We start from the raw sequence: 13,804 nt of genomic DNA on the forward strand, positions 1-13,804 counted from the left end.
TAGGATATTTTATGTTAATTACAAAATACATCTTTTATAAAGTAATAAAAAATTTTTTATACTAGTTTTATAATACCCAATCAGAAAACGCTCTCGGGTTACAAATGGACCACACACCCAACCTTCTGCGACCAAAAAAACGAGCATATGCATTTGTCTCGGTGCTCTGCGGGTCTGCAATAAACATTATTTCTGCTCACGTACAGTTTACAAGCAAACAGAGACAAACACTGCGTTAAATAACATAGGTATTTGTCCCAATGTACATTTAGTTTTTAATTCGGGGAACTCTTTGGTGCTTTAGGAATTTTGGTAACGGAATTTTGAGAAAAAATTTGCTGTCTGGCATGATTTTTGACATCAACCTTCCTTTCATGCGCTTTTTTGTGTCTATGTGTGAAATTACCTTCCTGAGTCATACAATGGGGAGTGTCCAGACTGAAACCCACCCATTTTCCTTCTGGAAATCTTCGTGGTCCAGGACTGTAGTGACTCTTTTGATCATTCTTGCAGCTCCAATTATTTCCTGCTCGTTGTGATTCCAATTTCGCGATTCATTCGAGTGAGTTCAATATAAACAAAGGCTTTATTGAACTTATACTACGTATTCTTATACTTTCCTAATATTTACTTTCACATTAAAGATCTCCCATCCACACTACTTTTCTCATCGATATTATTATTCAATGATTATAAACCAATGACCGTTAACTCGTGCATAATCACATTTTTATCTCACGAGAACAACACGTAGGCCCAAAACCAGAGACCGTATCAACAACTCTATTAAAGAACTCACGAAGCTTGCTATATAAACAATAACTTTATATACTATACTGTTATGAGAACAAGAATAACTTACGCTCCCAAAATCATCTGAGAAACATTTGCACAAACAAATGTAAACATTATTGTGAAGCACTAAAGTTGTTTTTTATTTGCACTTATTGTGGGAGATGGGAGATGATTCCGATAGCAAAGGTCACAAAGAAAGCGAATTGTTTTAATTTTGTAATTGTTCTTTGATTTCGTTTTCTCTGAGAACTTTTAAATGTTCCCATACTTGAGGATGCATATGTAAATAACTTACTCTAAGTACTATTCACTAATTACCAACCTACTATTTTACGCAGTCCTAAGTCCAGATTAGCAGTGCACTCGAGTCTTTCAAAGAATTGACGTAACCTAAGAATGACGCGATGCGATGATTCTGAGCCATTTAAAGCAACAAATCACAAATTCTCTTTGAAATAAGTTTAGCGTCTAGCTTACTGTCTGAATTTAGTGTATCATGTGTTATATATAATCCTAGCCTTATCCAAATTTTATTTAGGTTTGACGTAAAATGTCTTCCTCCTCCTTACTTATTTTTCCGACATCATCATATGTTAATCTCTTAGGGTAACTGTGTACCGTTTAAAATTGTCTATCAAGCAAGTTTCCTTTAAAAACATCTGTAACACTATCTCCCAACTGGAAATAAAGAAAAATCTAGAACTCTCGTAACAGATAAACATCCTCTGCAATAAAAATAAATGTACCTACATATGTACATTATTAAGGGAAATGAGTTATTGTGTCGCAGACGGTGATCTAACCGACTGTGTTTATGTGCAACACATTATAAGTACACGTGCATAAAGTATGATGTAGGAACTGCATTTGTATGCAATAAACAACCTAAAGACTTGTAGCGGTATGAGTATATGAGATCGATTTTATATTTTTACTTTAAAAAATGTTAAATTGATTTTGCTATATTTCGCTAAATATCCATTCATCCATTAAGAAAACTACTAGAGTATCGAAGAAGAAAGTGAAGTATGCTTGCCTATTATACCCTGAAAGCCTTTTCAGATTGGGGCGCATTTTCCGAGCGCCATCGCCCAGTTCGTACGGGGTTTTAGCACGTATACGCGCAAACAATTCAAAACTGCTGGTACAAAAATGACATTAATAACCGCACGACACCGCCTATATTCTTCACCGGCTCTAAAAATCTGCCAATATGAGAAGGCTCTAATTTATATGAAGCTATTGGTTGTTGAAAGCCTTTCTCGATATCCTACTATTTGAGTGTCACTAACAATAAAAATGTAGCACATGTCAACACAGTTAAGCTACATAAAGTAGTTATAGTTCCAACATACACTTCCCAAACACATTACAACTTCAATTAACTTCAGAAGCTCACAATTCACACAACAGTCAGCAATCAATTAAAAATGAAATTTATCACTCGCTAGCTCTTGTTAAAACGGGGAAATGTTAAATTATATCTAATAGGAAACTGTTAATGTTTCCCAGTGTTTGTAAAGAGCTGTTTACACGATCTTCTTGTGATACATACTTAGTATATGTTGCGTTACGGATGTGATGTCATTCATTTTGGGTATGAAAAATTATAGGACTGGGTGAATTTTCAAAATATTTGGAAATAGAACTGCTCTATATAAACTTCTAAAGTAAATATAAACTGAAATAAAGTATTTACGTCTTAAAAACTTTTTTCTGAATAAAATGATTGTACATTTTTAAATGACAGTGAAATATTAAGTCTAGTATTTTTTAAACACCACATTTATTTGCTTCATTAAAAATTTAAAAATAACTATGTACATCTATCAAGAATGTTCATCTAAACAGATTATAAATTCTTACGAAACACAAACTGATGCGCAAGATTGTCATCATATAGAAGCATAAGCTAAATATATAATATAGGTACTCTTTCATGATCTATATCATTCAGTCACGACTTACCTTACAGAAGCAGACGCTGAACCAATTTGAACTTTAATTCTTACACCATAAGGTTCACAATATTCTCTATAATTGTTAATTGGCCAATAAAATTGCGTGGTCTATTTCATTTGATTAATGTGTTTTTTTTTCTTTTGCAGGTAAGCGATGGTGTTTAGAAGATATTACGGTAAATTGCAAAATAGTTTTGATGCCAAAAAACTTTCAATTAAAATTGTAAGGTCTGTTAATCTGTGAAGCTTGATTGGATTTCTATTCCATTTAGGAGCTGGTAATTAATTTAAAAAGGTATTAAATTGGTGGAGATATTTGGTTTGGTGGCTGAAATTAAGAAATTATACTCGTAGGATAGAGGCAAACAAAAATAAGGTTTCTTATTTAAATATTTACTCAACAAAATTAGTTCTTCAGTTATTATAATCTTTGACTCTTTAACTCTTCTTAGGACACCAATCATAAATAACCGACCAGCTAAGATATGATGAATAACTTCTAACTTAATTCTAGATCATTCTTATGCCAACCAAAAAAGCATAAAAAGTTAAAATTGAAAACCTAATAAATTGAAAATTAATTCAAGTTTCTTATAGTGTTACGTGACGCCACAGAATAAACTTACACAGTCATGTTATTGACCGGAAATGGTCAATAGTATTAACAACTTTTTTTTTGAAACTTAAAATAGTTAATTAGTATACAGTTACGTTTATAGTAATTAATAACTTTTGAAGTACGTCTAAGTAAATAGTTTTATTATACATATTACCTTTTCTCACTTAATTAAATTTAATATGAGAGAGAAGTGATTTCACAATTTGAAATTAAATGAACTAAGTTTCTCTTAGAAGATGAAAGCAAATGTCGGAAATTCATTTCCACTAGAGTCTATATTATAATTAAGTTCTAGAAATCAATCCTTTCCTATTTCCTAGATAGAAACGAAGTGTCAAACATTTTGAATATTAGTCCAGCAAGATCTTAATAGAAATACATTATGTATAAATTACATTTGACACGACCGGTTAAAATTTGACCAAACCTCCCTCAATAAATGGGCTATCTAACAATGTTTTATTTTCAAATCGCGTTACTTTCAACTCCTCAAAAGATCTACTGACCATAAAATTACCGAAGCAACCTAGACCAATAATTTCTAATTCATGTAACGTTTTACCATAATAACCTCATGGTAGGCTTTTGCCTAAGGCCCATAAATTAAAGTGACTCAAGCTACGTAACCCATCGATAGTTATAATAACTACCGACCAATAAAAATGATTATTTTGTCGGCACCTAATTATATAGCTTCCTAACTTCTAGTTACGCAATAGGCACAAATAAATTATTATTTCGTAATACTGGACGACCGGAACGGACTCCACTGAGATCTCATTACTTTTTGAGGCTAGAGAAAGTCTTTAGTGTTGTTATGCCAAATAATATTGTAATTGAATATATGCCACTTCTTCGATAAAAACCTTAAAGCTTTATCTCGTTCAAGGTGTGTACTTTGATTCCCATATGTTTTAAGGAACACCCAAACTTTGATATTACAATAGAAGAACCTTTTTAGTCACTACTATCATCCTCATCTGTGTAGCTCTTTCCGATCAAATCAGATGCAACTGAGGAGCAGTATTTCATTTAGAACGAGCGACTTCAACAATCCAGTTACCTGAACATCCCCATCCCCTTTAATAAATCTATTTACTTTAATTAACACTACTTAGGCTTACATTTAACTTCTGCCACTGCCATCAGAAACAAATGTAAAGTCCAGGTTATTCCAAAAGGACAGGATGCTGAGAAACATATGAAAACCATTTGCAGCTCCTCCTTCCTTAAAAGTTATTGAATCCAGAACCCCATTCCGATTTCCACAATCAGGCAATCATGTCAGACTATATCCTCAATTATGACAATCATGTATGTCTACAAAACTTTCTACATTTCGAGGGCGTGTTGACCACCACGCGTCATCATCCAATCATAATATTTTGAAACCGTGCCAATCTTAGTCTTACTCATTCATTCATGCTTTGCACTGTGGGCTAATCAGCTGGTTCCAGGAAGAAAAATATCTTGGAATTGATTGGTCTGATAATTCAGTGAGATGTGTGTTTATTGTTTCTTTGTTTGGATTATCAAAAGATGGAACTTGAGTAAGATAAAAACATTACCTACTGATAAATAATCAATTTGATTCGACTCTGTATAAAATAAGTTCTGGGCCAAAACATATAATTTGTTTACATCACCAAACCCTAAATTGACACTGATTTCTTCCACAATAAATAAAAAATGGCCAATATCCAAAATTTATTTTTTGACTCCAAAATAAATTGCTTGGCACTTTTTATAAGTACACACCTTTTTTTGTATAGGTATCTAACTTTTTGTCTCGACCAATTTTCCTTTCATTACAAGTCACATGCTTTGCCCTGATTACCACAAAAAAGACAATTTGTTCTTCAACCCAGCGTTGTCGGCACACTCCGCATCCGGCTTTCCCGTTACTCTCTTGAGTTGCGCCCGCGCATCCACTAAAAATATCGGCCCGGCTGATGAACTCTCGGCCGATAAATGTTCGGACGGCTAATAATGCTAAATGTGTGTGTTTCCGTTCTTATTATCGGACTTTTTTCCGATTTCGGAATGGGATTCTTTTACAAATGGATACTACATATATGTAACTTTGGGTAACTTTTATCGTAGGCTGTATACTAGTTTCTAATGTTATCTGGCTATGATATAAAAAGGATACATGTTGCTACTGAGCTAAATGTAATTAAAATTGGAAGAACTTTAAAAGTTTTTTTATCTCGGAAAACTGATTTGTAGATCAAAACTACACGAATTACAAACATACGATGACGTATTCACTGACCCACAATCTAACCCAAACCCGAAAACATATTTTCTTTCTCTGAATCACAGTTTCGAGAAGGAAGCTTACTACGTGATAGTTTCTTTAATTCAAAACAGCTGAGTGTGTCTGTGACTAATCATTGACCATCAGTAGTCAAGTGCCAGTGATCTTTAGACTATGAGCTGTTCGTCTATTGCAGTCATCTGGAAAACTTAATGATCGTAAATCATTGCATCTGCAAATGAGCCCTGATTTTCTGCGAAAAATCTTAGCCCAAGACTATGACACACTTTCAAGGGACACTAAAACCTTATGGCAACATTGGCTAGTTTCGTATGAAACTTAGAACAGTTTTAGATAAAGGAAGGTAAAAACTATTCTGCACTTTTAATGTGCAAAAATGGATTCTTATAGCTTACTTGAGGGATTAAAATTATAGGACTTCCCAACCCCACTTTATTACGTAGTATAAACACACAAGATCAAGGTAAACAATACTTGCACACATCAATGGCGTAATCCAAACATGGCTTTACACACGAAGACCGCGTTTGAAGAAGAATCAACAGTACTGAGAATCAAATTAGCTTTAATTGAAGCTATTACTAATAAAACAGATCTTGAATAACAAACCATAAACGATGAAAACCACATCAAACATAATATACAAGATACTGAGCACTTACCACATAAAAGGGAGGATACAAATATTTATACTCGATATTGGATGTACTTCAAATCAATCAGGATAATTATGTTGACTTTCGTGTCAATGGTATGAATGGTCCAATATCAACAGCTTATTCACTATTTGAAGTTTTATATTTGTTTGCACATTTATGAATCACATTTGCAAATATTTACTATAAAAATTACTGAAATACTAAAACTAAAAAGCTTAAAAAATTTCACCCCCATCGCTGTCGACTGGGAGCGTGCCCAAGAGGCTGGCTGTAATGTTGTTAACGATAGCAACTTTAAAAAACCTAAAAATACTGTTTGGATGAAAAAAGCACTAGAAACTATAAGTTACTTGACACACAAGCGTCTTTATAAATAAAAAGAAACAACATGTAACCCAATATACATAATGAAAAAGATAAAATAAAAGAAGCAAAAAAAAACTGCGTGCATAGCGGTTGTACCCAATATATTCGAATCAACATTAATGAAAGAAACCTAGTTCCTGAAGCTAAAATGATACAACAAGATTTATTTCTTTATAAGAACGAAAATGACATAAATTGTCATACAAAACAAATTATGGCTGACAATTCGTAAGTTGCAGTTTTTTTTTTGTCAACCTTGCATTCATGGTCGCTTTATGATTAACTGCTGTGTTGACCATTTGGAACTGCGTAAAGAATGACATTTTTATCGTTTAGTAAATAATTTACAATACAATGTTCAAGGAATATTACACACGGATAACGTTGGTGCTAAAGTGGTTGGTAAACCTCGACTCACGATTTGATAGCTACAAATCTGAATGATAGGCAAAGACGTTGATATATGATCGTGAAAGAGATTTCTAAGCTTAATTAAGGATGCATCTTTCGAGATAGATGTTTTTGTGTATCTTAAATGTAGATTCAGGTTTAAAGAATGTAAAGCCAGGTCCAAAGATCAGAATCTTTGCTCCTTGGAGCTCTCCAAGGAGCAAAGATTCAAAGACTTTATGCTCCTCTTATCCTTAAGGGTGTAAGAGGAGCTAACACATTGAAGTTGAAATCAGTCAACATTAAAGTTCGGAACTCAACAATCAGATACATAATTAATGAATAGTCCATCATCATTATAATCTTGGCACACGCTTCCATTCGGTGGTCTTCCTAAGAAAATAACACATTAAGAGACCATTACTCATCGGAAACAAATTATCTCCTCATATACTCATATTCAGAGTACTTGGCAGGTCAAAAAAAGCAAATGCAACATTAAAGTTCAATGATCGTGTTACCTGGTTTATTTAAAGATTTTTTTTCATAATAAAAGTGGTAGTAACATTACTTGTCATTGGTTATTATTGAGTAATGATCAATTGCATTTACATACATATAGTTCGTCCGTCTTTTGTATTGGGTGCTACATTAAGTCTTTTGAATCTCATTTAAACTCTTTCATTGTATCCACTTTCATCTCTAAGGTCATTAGCTAATTGCAGGTAGTTGTCCTAACTTGCTGTGCGTGCCGGACAGGTACGTGTGGAGACGGCGGCGGCCGCCACTGCTGGCAGTGCCGGCAGCCAGAACCAATCTGCTGGCGAAGGCACCCCTCACCCGCACAATACGGGTATTAAATGAAGTGCATGCGAGGATAGATTTGTTTTCGTGCAATCTGAGGGAATTTGCAATAGTATTGTTAAATATTATTAGTTATAGTTATTAGGAGGTTTTATTATATTATTTTGTTGTAAATTTTGTGTTAATTTTTGTATAGTTATTTTGATTTTCAGTTTTGTTTTGTTTTGATTTGTGTTAGATTTAAGTAAAAATTTTATTATTTATATGTATGTGTGTAGGTATTGTGGACACCACTATCGAATTAGTATTACACTGTAATGATAGTGTGTATGTTTTTAAATAAATAAATAAAAAATAAATAAATAAACTTACTTTAATTCTCTAACACAAACCAATAAGGTGCTCTTTGGCTTCATCATACTTATTTTTCGTTTCAAATACACATGCAATATCATCACGAGTTATAAAATTGGTTCGACTACAAGGTTAAATGATGCTAAAACTATGATCGAAAGCAACTCATCAAATGCAATTCAGACGATTAACTGCAATCACATAAAGAAGAACCAGTTCAAACCAATTTAGCAACACACATGCATGACGACAGAAAACATGCAAATCACACCTTCAAACCAGTCGTGCCTTATGACCAAAACAAAACATAAACTAACCATGACCACGAGACTCAAAGACAATTACAAAAGCGAAAACATATTACCCGGAGATGCAACCGTATCTTAACGGTTCGTGAAACGCGCTTGACATACTTTTGGGTACGTGAAATTTGGCAAAAGCGTAACCTGCAGATTGGATACGTACATCCTTCATCGTGTGGTTGCTGAGTAAAAGGATGATGTCCTTAATCTATGTTTACTCCATCATCCTATATATCGTACGTTCAATGTGTAACGTTGACTAGCTAAGTGAGCATGTGTCTCTAATTGTGTAAAGATTTATGACTGACTTTCTGTCACGTTTTATTCTTAGTCTAAACTTGGCTTTAAATCTAATTACTCCTCCCTCAGATGGGTAACCTCCTTAGTGTAGTTACTTTCAGTCGACTAAACATTGTCCACATTCTCGTCTCAGACATCAGTTAAACGATAGTGACGCGGCAAAAGCAGCTACTAGTCATCAAATTAGTCATCGTCACCGACTTGATGTTTTAACCTTGAAGGACCCACTTTCTCGATGTTCATATTTGTGGTTTGATCTGTCACTTTTTCTTTATTGTACTTCTTACCATCATCGTTCGAATAGCAACTACTATTTATATTTAGAACAGTCAGTTCACTGTTCACCCTTTTATTCGTCTTCAAATCTTGCGTAAACGAGCACTTTAAATAATTGCGTATGTTGAATGCAAATATAGGAGCTTCAATGTGTTGAGACACAAGTGTAGAAAATCTGAGCCATGTCGTGACTCGTGAGTAAACCATACATAGTTAATTTGCTTACCTAATTGATCTGCTCGAAATAAACACATGTTTGCGGTTACTTCGCCCTAAATGTGTTTTTATTTAGCTAAATCGATTTCTTGGTCTGAATGTTCGTTTAATGTGTTGAGATTTGTGGCAATGGTTATTTAAGCTGTGACTTTGAAATAATCGTTTTGATGAGTTTAATTATAGTATTAATGTTTTTGATGTGAAGTGGTAATGGAGATTAAAAGATAATTTTAATAAGGTGTACTTCAGCATAGTTGAAATCCCCTGTGCTAGAGGCCAATATAGGACTTATGAAAACCTCGAAACATAAAAGCACAATACACTCATCTCAAAGGGCCTCAACTGGTCTTAATCTTACAAAAAGAACAACAACCAACTCCTAACGAGTCCCCTCGGCGAAGCAAAGAATTAACAACATAAGGGCATTCACTTCATCAATTGAGTAACATATGTCTGTAGCGTCCAACAGCGTGACAAATTGTCAGCTGACCCTTAACTTCTAAATTGGGAGTTAATAGTTTAATTCTCGGTTTAACTACATTCCCAATATTTTCTACGGTTCCCAGACCATCGTTTGCGTTTGTTAGTTTTACTGTTTTGATAACGGGTTTACGGCGATTATTCTAACTGTCAAGGGCATGTTATTTAAGACTGGAATACTGTTACTTTTATGGAAACTGCCTATCCTCTTCAATATCTTCTTCTATCGTCAGGTGACAATGTGCGAAATGAAATTCTTCCTCACGAAACGGTGTCACGGATCACTCAGTTCCTAATTTACCTATGTCCGTCCGTGTCGTGCCGGAAGCATGCGCTAAATTACAGACAAAACGGACGCTACTTTTGCCTCTGTATACTTGTTTTCACTTGTACTACTAAACTTATCTTCGCTAGTGATAGTTTCTTTACCGTAGTTTGTATCTTTATTTTTACGAGCTATATCGATGTGTGATACAAAATATAGGTCATCTTCACTTTTTACGATCATGGAATGTCGGTGAAATTTTATCTAACCACTTCAGTGGTTTCATACACTCACTTAAGTCAATAATAAAATCGATAATGATATGATATCGTAGTTTTAGGAATCCCCCTGTGTTAAGTTGTCAGAAGTCCGGCTGTACTTAGTATTAACACTTTCTTCTTCAAGTTTATTATTATTTTATGTTTCTTGTTGAAGTAGTCTGTCTAGTTCAGACACTACACATTGGTATAGAAATATCTGTTTGCTCATGTAAGTGGCCGAGATTATTTTGTTTTCATCATGGCTCACGAAAATCAATATTTGGTTCCATTATTATTTCAAGATAGCCTATCTTCATGACCAGTTCCAACAGCTTTATCTTCTCCAAATATTTCCTACAACAGTAAATCAGTTTTTGGTACAAAATTAGTCAGGCATATCAAAAATTTCAATGTCATTTGACGGTGTCAAGTTTTGTATCAGCCTGTACAAATACCAGTCGCTCGCAATCCGACACTTTCGGCGAATATCGCGTGACAATGCTAACATTGGATTTTTGTTATTATTTGAAGAATTTGCTAGAGTCATGGCTTTTGATATTACATGGTTTTACAAATTATTTCCGATTTTTGATTATAATTGTCCGTAGTCCATCCATCCTTCTTTTTCACGTCCTATGAGGAAAAGGACATATTTATGTCGTTTGTTCCTTCCCATAGCATTCCATCAACTTTCATCATCAAAAAATATTTGATTTTTACACTTCATTACACCGCAATTGACCTTCATTATTTTTTCTCTAACACTCATTAATACATGTAAGTAGGTAACACTCTATTTGACAGGTAATTAAAATCTTGTTTGACATGTGAAGGACAGTGGTACTATCTACTCTTGTACTTAGGTAGTGGTGGTATAGGGGTGTTATGCAAATGTATTGCTAAGTTATAATTTGCATATCAAAATGAATCTAGTAGATATACAAGCGATAGTCCGTTTGATGAAGAATGTGCAAAAGATAAAGATATAGTTAAAATAGTGCCAAATCAAAAATATAATGTTTATGAAAGTTCTCTTAATGATAACAAACTTCAGACTTCCAGAATATGTAATAAAACTAGCATAACTGCATTAAGAATAAAAAAGATAGGAAATCTGTCATCATCATCATCATCATCATCATCCTAGCGTTGTCCCGGTTGCCCTTCCGGGCCCGGGGTCCGCTTTCCTGCTTCTTCTCCTCCACTTCGCTCGGTCTTCGGCATCCCTGGTGGTTAGTCCATTGGCACGCATGTCATCCCTTACGACGTCAAGCCAGCATTTCCTGGGTCTACCCAGTCTGCCCCGGCCGGGCGGAGGCGCCATGGCTAGACATTTGTTCCCCACGTAAGTGGCCGGTAAGGAAATCTGTAATGCAATATAATACTCAGGACCATCACCAAGCTCATGAATTAAACATTATTGCAATATTCAATCAGAATCTAGCCACAAATGAAATGCTACAAGTGGTTAATTGCATCATAAGTCATCTTCAATGTCAAAACACAATTTGGAAGTATAGTTTGACAACCATTCTTTATTTTTACAAAGTAGTCAGTCATTACAAGCACAATACCCTTTGTTCAAGCATTAGTCTTCATTTACATAATCCTTAGAATGAAAGAACTTGTTTATCTTCTCGTGTATTGCTATTTCAAGATATGTATCAGGATCTTCATGTACTTAATATGTGATACAATGTATTTCATTAATAGGTTTACCATCTCTGTCTCATGTGAGAAATACTCTTGTATTCTCATCATTCATAAAACTAACTTATCTCTAAGAAAAACCATACTCAGAACTTTAGCGTTTAAACTATTAAAGATTAAAAACAAAGGTGTAAATACTTGCGTGATCTTCGAAATTGCTGAAATAAGATCAAAGAAATTCTGTTCGGTATCCCCGAGAACATTTTCATGGCAAAACATTGTCAAGATAATAACATCGTCGTAATCTCTGAGAGAAACATGCAAGGCTGGAAATCATTAGATAAATCTTACAGCAAGATCTGCCCAGCAACAATGAGAAACTAAAACAAAGTAACACACAACTTTGTTCCAAATAGAAGATTCATCCGCCCATAGGATGCCTTAGCATGTGCAATATCCTTCGTTTTGTTCGCAAATGTACCAGAACTTAGATTACGATCCATCGTTAGCATTTCTTAGTACATTGCTTTTATGTTCCCCTGCATTTTAATACTTACCTCTAAGCCCTCGTATTGTGTGTGCAGTAAAGCCAGATTTAGTTCAAGTGTTGGTTATGGTTCTACTGAAGTTAATGAGTTCATTTCTTAGATTTGTTTGAGAATTAATGGATGAAGTCACCACGAAGGGACGTGGGTGATTTAAAATATTATTTATTTCTCATGCATTTGAATTTAAAGCATTGGACTGCTATGGAACAGGGAAATGTGTTAAACGCATTTATCTAGCTTATAATATGATATTTAAATTAAACGTTCCAGAAGCGTTTCAAATTCTTTCAGAATTAGGACGCACGCTAGATGTAAAATATTTCACACTGAATCAGTATCTTAATGACTACCGCCCGATCACTCCTTTGACTTGGAATGCTTTTCATCTGTGTGTAATTGTGTATCGTAACGGTATTAAAATCGTGACAGGCCGTTAAACTTGCGCTAACATCTTGTTTGGCCAAGAATTTGCTCTAACAAGCCTCATTGTAACTGATTACTAAAGTAACAAAAACAGACTCAAAAACAAATTAAAAGAACATTCAAAGGAAACATAAACGGGTGAACGACAAAAGGTCGAAACAGTAAACAATAAACCGTCCGAGGGACTAGGAACAGCAAAAAGGGCAAAAGACCAGCATACGGAGGTATTGGGCACAACTGCATAGCATAACAACCATTCATAACGGCGAGGAAACGAGACGAAGTGGCGTATAGGAGAAAACGCGCGCATGCCTGAGAGAGCGAGGGAGATTGCATTCCAAATACGAGCGCAAAGTCCGGCGGCCGCAGCCCCGCCGCTCACTGACTCCCGCGCAGCGCTGCGACGCGCCGCGCGCACCTCGCCCGCTCTCGTGACATCTCGCCAACATTTCGACAATTTCGTAACCGAATCGATGATCAGTTCCGGTGATGTCATTATAAATAAAAGTATAGTGTTATGTTCAAGATATCAATGGTGTTCCTATAGTGAAGTGTTTTGTGTATAGAGTGCACCAGACTGTGAAGGAGAAGACGCCGAGGATACTTTCACTGGACTGAAAGTTTAAAACATTCTTACGGAGAACTTCTTTAAAAGGGACTTGACCTTAACTCGATGAAAAGGTAAATATTGCTGACGTTTGCGATGGGCCCGAAGCGAAACCTGTTACTGACTGATCGATAGATAAACATAACGGTAACTTTGATTCAGATAACATTTTCAAAACTTTTGCAGGTTTTATCGTTACTTTCACACATGCTTATAAACACTAAATTAATATGATCACGTCAGTTTCT

The 13,804-nt window shown here is 34.9% G+C and overlaps 1 protein-coding gene across 4 annotated transcripts in view; it reads left to right on the forward strand.

Moving 5' to 3' along the window:
- LOC110371884 (uncharacterized protein DDB_G0284459) overlaps positions 1-13,804 on the forward strand; it is a 97,258-nt gene that overhangs the window by 50,704 nt on the left and 32,750 nt on the right. Inside the window, exon 1 of one of the 4 annotated variants that reach the window (XM_021328340.3) lies at positions 13,314-13,630. The exons of the other annotated variants lie outside the window; for them this stretch is intronic. The gene's annotated coding sequence lies outside the window, so the exon portion shown is untranslated. Of the gene's footprint in view, positions 1-13,313; positions 13,631-13,804 lie in introns of those variants that run through there. 4 annotated transcript variants of the gene reach the window in all.

This window comes from Helicoverpa armigera, chromosome 7, assembly GCF_030705265.1.
Source record: "Helicoverpa armigera isolate CAAS_96S chromosome 7, ASM3070526v1, whole genome shotgun sequence".
NCBI classification, from domain to species: Eukaryota; Metazoa; Arthropoda; class Insecta; order Lepidoptera; family Noctuidae; genus Helicoverpa; species Helicoverpa armigera.